Source organism: Mus caroli, chromosome 8 (assembly GCF_900094665.2).
Source record: "Mus caroli chromosome 8, CAROLI_EIJ_v1.1, whole genome shotgun sequence".
NCBI classification, from domain to species: domain Eukaryota; kingdom Metazoa; phylum Chordata; class Mammalia; order Rodentia; family Muridae; genus Mus; species Mus caroli.
The window spans coordinates 838349-848229 of record NC_034577.1 but is presented as its reverse complement, the minus strand read 5'-3'; the positions used below and the strand labels follow the sequence as shown (position 1 = coordinate 848229).

At 43.6% G+C, this 9881-nt stretch overlaps 1 pseudogene across 1 annotated transcript; it reads left to right on the top strand.

Annotated features, from left to right (window-relative positions):
* Positions 1-44: 44 nt before the first annotated feature.
* Positions 45-3098, top strand: LOC110300616 (annotated as a pseudogene). The gene has a single exon (XR_002378592.1). The product of XR_002378592.1 is annotated as a VIP36-like protein pseudogene (transcript).
* The last annotated feature ends 6783 nt before the right edge of the window (positions 3099-9881 follow it).

Sequence of the window (9881 nt, the reverse complement as noted above, 5' to 3'; positions counted from 1 at the left end):
CTTAAGAAAACAAACAGGCGAATGAAGGGCTGTCTGTGGGAAAGATGGTGGCGGCTTAGAGACCCTCCTGGTAGCAATGGTGGTGGAGGCGCGCGTGGGCTCGGGACAGAGCTCTTTCTCCTTCAGTTGAGGTCATGGCCGGGGCCCGCAGCATGTCAGGGTGGGTCAAGCGGTGGAGTACTTGAAACGGGAGTACTCGCTAGCGAAGCCCTACCAGGCTGTGGGAACAAGCAGTTCTTCGCTATGGAACCTGATGGGCAATGCCATGGTGATGACTCAGTATATCCGCCTCACTTCAGATATGCAAAGTAAACAGGGTGCCTTGTGGAACCGGGTGCCATGTTTCCTGAAAGACTGGGAACTGCAGGTGCACTTCAAGATTCATGGCCAAGGGAAGAAGACCCTGCACGGAGACGGCTTGGCAATCTGGTACACAAAGGACCGAATGCAGCCAGGGCCTGTGTTTGGAAACATGGACAAATTTGTGGGGTTGGGAGTGTCTGTAGATACCTATCCCAATGAGGAGAAACAGCACAAGCAGGTATTCCCCTACATCTCAGCCATGGCGAACAACGGTTCCCTCAGCTATGATCATGAGCGGGATGGGCAGCCTACAGAGCTGGGTGGCTGCACAGCCATTGTCCGAAATATCAGTTATGGCACCTTCCTCATGATTCGCTATGTCAAGAGGCATCTGACGATAATGATGGATATTGATGGCAAACATGAGTGGAGGGACTGCATTGAGATGCCCGGGATCCAGCTCCCCTGGGGCTATTACTTCCGCACTTCCTCCATCACTGGGGATCTCTCTGATAACCATGATGTCATTTCCCTCAAGTTGTTTGAGCTGACTGGAGTGAGGACCCCAGAAGGAGAAAAGCTACATCGAGATGTATTCCTGCCCTCGGTGGATAATTTGAAGCTGCCAGAGATGACAGTAACACCAACGCCCCTCAGTGGCCTGGCTCTCTTCCTTATTGTCTTCTTCTCCTTGGTGTTTTCCGTATTTGCCATTGTCATCGGGATCATACTCTACAACAAATGGCAAGACCAGAGCCGGAAACGCTTCTACTGAGCCTGCTGCCATCAGTCCCTCTACGGTGTTTACCATAAGGTGTGGGTCTGAGATACAGCCTGGCATGTCGGCCCGTTGTTCAGGGACTGTGTTCTGTCTCTGGAGATTTGAATGCTAGGAGCCTGCACCCTCATGGTCATCCACGGGAACATCTCACTGGCCCAGGATACCACCACAGGGCCGAGCAGCTGTGGTATGCCTTTCCTTGGAGTCCTTCCATTTTGGAGTGCAGAGACATGGAGAAATACCTGCTGTGATGCCTAAATTACACAATTGGGCAGATAGCCCAAGCGTGGACTGGACACAGTAGGCCTTCCATTGCATTTTAAAATTCCCAAATAGAAAACCAGAACCGGTACAATCTGGAGACCCACTTACTAGTCTTTGCTTTGCCCATGCCTCTTTCTACTTCAGGAGATCCTTGGCAATCTGGATGGAGACTTCTCCCTCACCCACCTGTCTCCCTCCACTCACCGTCCTCTTTATATACATCCTTAGCTAGGAAAGAAGTTTGCCACTCTCATTAGGTGGACCTGGGGCTTCCTGCAGCCACTCATTTCTTCAACCTCTTCTCTGCTGGGTGGATCCTGTTTTTGACTGTGGCTGTGTCTTCTGATTTCCTCATCAAAGCCCTTCAGGCCTTTGGATGGTTTGGCTAAACGTTGTTACAACTCAAGAGAAGCTAGGAGGAGTTGACAGATGCTGTGAGGTTAACTCTGGAATCATCCAGGTCCAGGTGTGCCTCAGAGAGCAGTGTTGGCTGCGTCTGACCATGTGGAGTCGTCTGGACCTGTTGGAGCCTGCTTAGTCGCATGTGTTGTGTTTGTCCTGATTCTTGGGATTCTGCTCTGAGTGTTGGAAGTGATAAGCAGCTTTCTTCTTACTCCCTGGACTTGGCCATGCCCCCAAGATGCTTGGCCTCTTACTGAGAAGAAACAGTTGGTGATCTCCTGTTACACATCTCTGAGAGTGAAAGCCCTTCATCCTCTGTGCCTGGAAAAGTTGTGGTCCTGGAGCAGCAGCACAGCTTGAGTGCCCTTGTGTGTCACCTGTTACACTGCCTTATTCCACAAGGGCCACATGCTGCTCACCTATCTGCCCTGTGGTTAAATTGGTTACAGGCTAGTCTCCCTGGAGGACCTGGCATAGTTCTCTGTAGCCCGAGGAAAAGGCTTCATAAAGTAGCTGATGGAACCGCTCATGAGTTCTGGCTCAGTGGCCTTCTTGTAGTGTGGGCTTGGTTGGGAGCTCCAGCCTTTTTCCTGAGCCTCAGGTGTGTCTGCTCTCATCCTGCCCTTCCTGGATAGTTGGGAAAACCCTCACCCCATCCCTTACCTTATCCGTCCGTAGACTAGGAAGATGGTCACGCTGGCTGCAATTGAGAGTTCATCTCAGCCCCCTGTCTTTTCCATGTAGACATTAAAACATGATAGTCTGTGTTGCCCTTATGCAAGAGAAAAGAAGATGGGGTGCAGAAAGTCTTACACCTTCCCTCAGTAGCATACCAGCTTAAGGGGAACCAGGGAACAAGCTGGGATATAGGTTGGCCCTAGTACTAGGAGTGCTGAAAAGTAATCATAGTTTTGTCTGCTTTGAATTTATCTCAAAGGGAGAATGGGTGGGTCCTGTGGTAGAGGATCTAAGTGGCCTGTTGAGATGACTCTCACTGCCACTGGACTGATAGGATTTGCCCACAGGAAGAGTAAAGAGAGTGAGTCAGGTTAGCCTAACTCCTGCTCATGAATACCTTGGTGCTTTGAAAGAGACCAGAAGAGAGGCTCTGCAGTCCTCTTGTAGCCTGGGAACTAGTCTTTTCCATTTTGAAAAATGTGTATAAGAAAGCCACCTATGCACACACCTTTAATCCCAGCACTCAGAAGCAAAGGCCAGTGGGTCTCTGAGTTCAAGGCCAGCCTGGTCTTTGGAGCAAGTTCCAGGACAGACAGAACTATACAGAGAAACCTTGTCTTGAAAAATTGAAAACAAAAAACCAAACCAATTAAAAACAAAACCTACCCATTCAGAAAGAAAAAGAAAACAAACAGGGTTCTAATTTATATTAATAAAACAAAATAGATAAAGTATAACAAGAAAAGAAAAGCTAACTAATTAATAAATTAGTTAGACAACTAATCTATGTCTGTCATCTGTTCAACAGCAGTGCCATCAAGTATTACTTCCCGACTTTAGACCCTTTCTCTTGGCAAACTGAACTTTGTAAATAATTTTTTGTCTCTCCCTTTCACCAAGATTATAAATTTTGAAGTTTTCCTTCGAAGTGATGTGCATTCTAACTACTGCTGTGGAGTATTACAGGAAAAGGAAATAGATAAGCCCTGGTCACGAGATTGCTTGGTCAGTAGAATTTCAGAGCTCAGAACCTGTAATGGTCTTCATATCTAATCAGAGAACAGTTCAGGGTCCTTTTAATCTTGTTCTTTTAGAGCAGTGTATTAAGAGTAGAGGAGATGGATCAGCACTAAATGTGCTTGTTATATAAGCATGAGTGTCTAAGTTTCCATAAAGAAGGCAGGCTGGGGCCACGCTTATAATCCAGTAAGAATGTGTGTGTGTGTGTGTGTGTGTGTGTGTGTGTGTGTGTGTGTGTGTTGGCATGATTAATAGCTTGTTTGTTTCCAACACAGCTTAAGGTTCAGTTAGAGACCCATTCTCAAGGCAGTAATATGGAATGTGACAGAGTGACAGAACAGGATACCTGACATCCTCTCTCTTGTCACCCTGACCATGCACTGATACCTGTGTGCATATATGGCACTATACTGCATGCACGCCTCTCTCTATGTCTGTGCTTGTCTTGATTGCCTTAATTGATGTGGTAAGACACACCCACTGTGAGTGACACTGTCCAGAAAGTGGAGGACTCTGAACTGTGTAAGAGTAGAAACCAAAGCTCAGTACTACCATTCATATGTTAACTTGTGGGGCAATGGGCTGTAAACAGACAGCATGGTCTCTAATCCAGCTGAGGTCTGAACCCCAGAGAAACTCAGTAGTGATAATTCATCTACATGGGACAGTAGCTGTTCCCTCATGTCTCCTGGACTCCTGGCTCCTCTCAAAGTTACCACACGTACACAATGTTCCAAGCTTCTGACCTTCAGGCTAGACTCCTCCCAGTTGCCTAGCAACAACAAGATAACAGCCCACTATAAGAGGGGCCCCTGGCATAGGAGGCTGCCCCTTGTCTACCCCCTGCGGAGTGGGGTCAGTGGCTTAGACGCCCACCCAGGGTCAAGTAGAAAGTGTCCGGCAGTCCTCCCCCATCTGCCAGCCCAGAGCACAAGAACTCTGGCCAGATGTGGGCTCTTCCCCTTCCCCCTCTTCCCCTATGCCCCTACCACCCCACATTAACTATTCTGTTCCTGGTTATGGATGTGATGGCCAGTCTCTGAAAGCTCATGACACTGTAACATCTCTGCTTTGATGGAATGTAACATGGAACTTTGATCCAAAGAATCCCTTTTCTCCATGAAGTTGCTTTTCAGGATATTTTGTCATAGCAACAGGAAGCCAAACTAGGCTAAGTTGTCCTAAGAATATTCAAGTAGAAGGGAAAAGTATTGTAGGAAAATGATGATAAAGACATTGAGCTGAATGTGGCCTGACCTCTGTCTCTTGAAGCTCCATTTCTTCCTAAAAGACTTATCTGTCTACCTTAGACAGCCATTGTTTGGGCTCTTTCTTTCAGATACAAAGTATTCTCCAAATCAGTATTTATTAAAGGCTGGTACTTAATGCAGCAGCAGTTATCAGAGGTCCTTTTTAAAGAGGTGATTAAATTATAAGGACTTTAAATCTATTAATGCATTTTAAATTTAATGCTGAATGAGCTGTTTTGAGGTGGCATATAGATGGAGGAATTAGGTCAATGGAGACATATACAGCTCCCTTTTCTTTTAATTTGTCTCCTTTCTTCTTTTCATCTTCCTTATTTCATCTTCTTTATTTTCTTCATCTTTTAATTAAATGTTTTATTATTCCAGGGTTTCACACCTGCATATACTGTTTTTATATCAAGTCCACCCCATTTCTTCCCCTCCAATACCCCTCTATGCCTCCCATCACTTTTTCCTTCCAGATTCATGTGGGAGGGAAAAAAAACTGTGTGTGTGTGTGAGGGTTCTGATGCTAAGGTCCTGTTCCTCAATTGGTTCTTGATCTGTCAGTTAAAAAAAAAAAAGCCATGGAACAGTTGCTGGGTGAAAGGAATAGGTGGGACTTTTGGGTCCCTGGAGAATAGAAGAGATGCAAGGTAGGAAAGATTCACCATGCTTTAGAGAGAGAGGAACCCAGCAGCCATGTGAGGTCTCTGGAGGATCTGGGACCTATAGCAGCTTTTACAAGTGGGTGGTGATAGATGTTTAGGAGGGACTAGATATATCTTAGCAACTAAAGTTTAGGGCAGGTGGGAGGTGCAGAGATAAGAAATGGATAAGGGCATGCTTTTTCAGGTAGGAAATAGTAGCACCAAGCAATTGTGTCAAAAGGCAAGTTGAACATGAACAACTATGTGTGTGTGTCCTTTATCCATAGATTCAAGGGAAGCTGGGAGGAGGCCAGTAGTGCAACCTATTCCTGGAACTAAGATGGGACAGCGAAAAGCTACACACAACACAAAACACTGACACCACTTAGTGCTTGAGTCTATGTGCATGGGTTAAAGACCACTGAACATAGCATTGGTTGGTGTTTAGGGGCCAAATCCCTGAAGAAAACAGATTCTCCCTTCTCTGGGGACCATTGATTGCCCATAGATTCTCAGCTAGTAGTGGGACTTCATGATACCCATTCTTGTCCAAGATGGGATTTAGTCTGACCTGATCGTGTGCATGCAGTCACACTTGTTTACATTCATGTGTACAACAGCTCTCTCATGTTGAGAAAATGATGTTTTGTTGCAGACATTCAGTACCTGTGACTATTACAATCTTTCTAGCCTTTCCTAGATGGTGATCCCTGAGCCTTGGGTGGGGGGTAATACACATGTTCCATTTAGAGCTAAGAGCACCAGATTGTTATTCTCTGCATGTTTACCTATAATTGCATGTCTCATTTTGACCACCATCTACCCATGAAAGAAGCTTCCTTGATGAGTGTTGAGAGATACACTAAACTATAAATATGAAGGTAAGAATTTGACTGACAGATTAATACTATATCCATTTAGCAGAATAATAATACTAGATTCTCTTGTAGGCTTATATAGCCACAGATTATTGGCCTTAATAATGGCACCAGGTTTGGTCCTTGTGAAGTGGACCAGAAATTCAATCAGAAAGTTGTTGATTACTCCTTTGACATTCATGCCAGTATTATAGCAGGGCACATATCTTTCCCAGCCAGCCTAAACTGAAGCTCTCAAAATTCACAGCTGAGTCAGATGGATGAATACTTTTCACCCCTAGGAGCACTCATAGGCTCTTCCAATACTGTGATTGCTAGTCCATAGGGGCAAGCTTTCAGGTGAGTATCATCATAATTTCTCCAAATACTATGCCTCAAGTAGATGGTGTTGTGATGGCCATTCCTAGTTGTCAACTTGACTACACCTGGAATGAACTACAATCCAGANATGGAGGGCACACTTGTGATCAAGATCTTGATGTTGGAAGACACAGGCCTCTGACCTGGGTCTTGACACGGATGACACATGCTTTTGATCTTGAGGCATAGTGGCCATGAAAATCTTAGGACCAGGAAAGATAGTACACACCTTTAATCTAGACCATACCTTTGGCTGGAGGGCCACATAGGACATTGGAAGAAAGAGGCTCACTCTTCTTTGCCTGATTGCACTTACTTGCCAGAACATGTATTGGTATCTACTTCCTCAGGATTCCAGATTATACAGAAGACCAGCTAAAACAACTAGTCTCATGGGACTGAGAAAATACTGTATTTTTGACTCCTCATTCACAGCTGCCAATTGTTGGGTTAGTTGGACTGCAGACTGTAAGTCATAACAATAAATCCTCCTAATATATAGAGTACTCTGTAAGTTCTGTGACTCTGACTAATATAGGTGTCTTAAATAATAGGGTCATAGCATCAAGTTTTGGAGGTAATCAAGAACAAGTGATAGCCTGCATTATTTTGGGGCTCTATTCAATTTCACTGGATAACATCTTAAGAAAGGTTACATATTCCTGGCACTTGGCTTTGTAGTTGTTAGCATTTGGTGTGTGATAGTCCTTTGTTATCCCATCATAGAGTAACTCTAAACTCTTCTTGTATGTGTGTATGTATATATTTTAGAAAGTTTTTATAGTAGTATATTTCCATTCTAAGAAGAATTGCATCAGATTGTTGATGGGAATTATATTAAAATTATAGGTTTCTTTTAATGAGATGGCCATTCTCAAAATAATAATCCTACAAATCCAGGAGTATATGCCCAGGAGTGGTAAAGCTGGGTTTTCAGGTGGAACTATTTTCAATTTTCTGAGAAACTGCCAGATTGATTTCCAGAGTAACTATACCAGTTTGCACTCCCACCAGCAATGGAGGAGTGTTCCCCTTTCTCCACATCCTTGCCAGCATGTACTGTTGCTTTAGTTATTTATCTTAGGCATTCTGGTTGGTATGAGGTGGAATCTCAGGGTCCTTTTGATTTGCATTTCCCTGATGACTAAGGATATTGAACATTTAAGTGCTTCCCGACAATTTGAGATTCCTCTGTTGAAAATTCTCTGTTTATCTCTGTACCTATGTTTAATTTGGTTATTTGGTTTGTTGGGGCCTAGCTTCTTGAGCTCTTTATATATTTTGAATATTAATCCTCTGTTGGATGTAGGGTTAGTGAAGATCTTTTCCTGATATGTAGGCTGCTAAACTCTGTCCTATTGACAGAATTCTTTGCCTTATAGAAGCTTTTCAGTTTCATGAGGTCCCATTTACTAATTGTTGGCCTTAAAGCCTGAGACATTAATGTTCTGCTCAGAAAATTGTGTCTTGTATGAATGTGTTCAAGGATGTTTCCCATTTTCTCTTCTATGAGATTTAGTGTATCTGGTTTTATGTTGAGGTCCTTGATCCACTTGGACTTCAGTTTTGTGCAGGACGATAAATATGGATCTATTTTCATTCTTCTACATGAAGATATCTAGTTAGACTAGCACCATTTCTTGAAGATGCTTTCTATTTTCCATTGTATGGTTTTGTCTTCTTTAACAAAATCAAGTGTCCATAGGTATGTGGAGTTTTTCTGGGTCTTTGTTTGATTCCATTGATCAACCTCTCTGTTTCTATACCATGCCATCTTGAACTGGAATAGGGAGAATGACATCGTTGTCTTGATTCTGATTTTAGTCAAATTGCTTCAAGTTTTTAATCCATTTAGGATTAGGTTTACTGTGGGTTTGCTGTATATTGCTTTTATTATGGTATGGTGTGTTGCTTCCATCCCTAAACTCTCCTTTTTTTTTTTTTTTTAAATAATGGAAGGATGTTGAATTGTTTCGAAGGTTTTTTCTGTATCTAATGAGGTGATTATGTGGTTTCTTCCCTTGAGTATACCTTTGTGGTGAATTATGATTAATGTTGGGGATTGGTTCTAATGCTTTGAATTAATCTGTCCCCCCAAATTTGGAATCTGTATGTTCAAACACTGAAGGTCCTTGTCCCCAATTGGGTTTTGATCAATCAATGAAGAGCCATTTTCCAATAGCTTGGCAGATAGACTGAAGCAGGACCTTTGGATTTGGGCAGGCTAGGAACTAGAAAAAGAACCACCATAATTTAGAGGAAGACATCAGATTTAGAGCTGCAGAAGGAAAATCATCTGAAAGATAGATGAGCTGGATTCACAGGTGGGCAACAGGTTGAGGGACAGTCCCTGTTTGTTTTTGGGAGACCTGCATGAAGACTAAGCTGCACATCTGCTGCATATGTTTGGGTGGCCTAGGTCTAGCCCATGCTCACTCTTTGGCTGGTGATTAATACTCTGGGAGCCCCCAAGGGTCCAGGTTAGTTAAATCTGTTGTTTTTTCTCTGGAGTCCCTATCCTCTTCAGGTTCCTCACTCAATCCTTCCTCCAACTCTTCCACAAGACTCTCCAAGCTTCAACTAAAGTTCAGCTGTGGATCTCTGCATCTGTTTTCATTGGTGGAACCTCTCAGAGGACAATTATGTGGGATCCTGTCTGCAAGCATATCAAAGTACCATTAATAATTTCAGGTATTATTCTTACCCATGCCATGGGTCTTAATTTGTGCCAGTTATTGGTTGGCCATTTACTCTGTCTCTGCTACATCTCTATCCCTGCACATCTTGTAGGCAGGACACATTTTGGGTCAAAGATTTTGTGGTCCTCATCCCTCCACTGTGAATCTGTCCTGGCTATAGACAGTGGTCACTTCAGGTACCATATCTCCTACTGCTAGGAGTCTCACAAAAATCATCCCTATAGACTCTCTGCCGCCTGCCCCCTACCCCAGGTCTCTGGCACATCCTAGGGATGCCCTTTCTACCCGGTGTCAATTTCTGTTCTCTCTCTGCTGCTCTCCTTACACCTACCTAATCATCTGACCTTTTGCCCCTACACAGTTCCTCTCCTACACAGTTTCATTTCCCCATCCATATCTGATATCAATTTTATTACCTCTTCTGAAAAATATTCAAGCATACTCTCTTAGGCCTCATTATTTGGGTTCTTTTTAGTAGGAGTTATTTTTTATTTATGTTTTATTAAATTGGTTTATTTATTTACATTCTAAATGTTACCCCTTTCCTGGTCCCCCATTCCCCTCCACTTTGCCTCTGAAGGCTGATCCCTACTCACCTA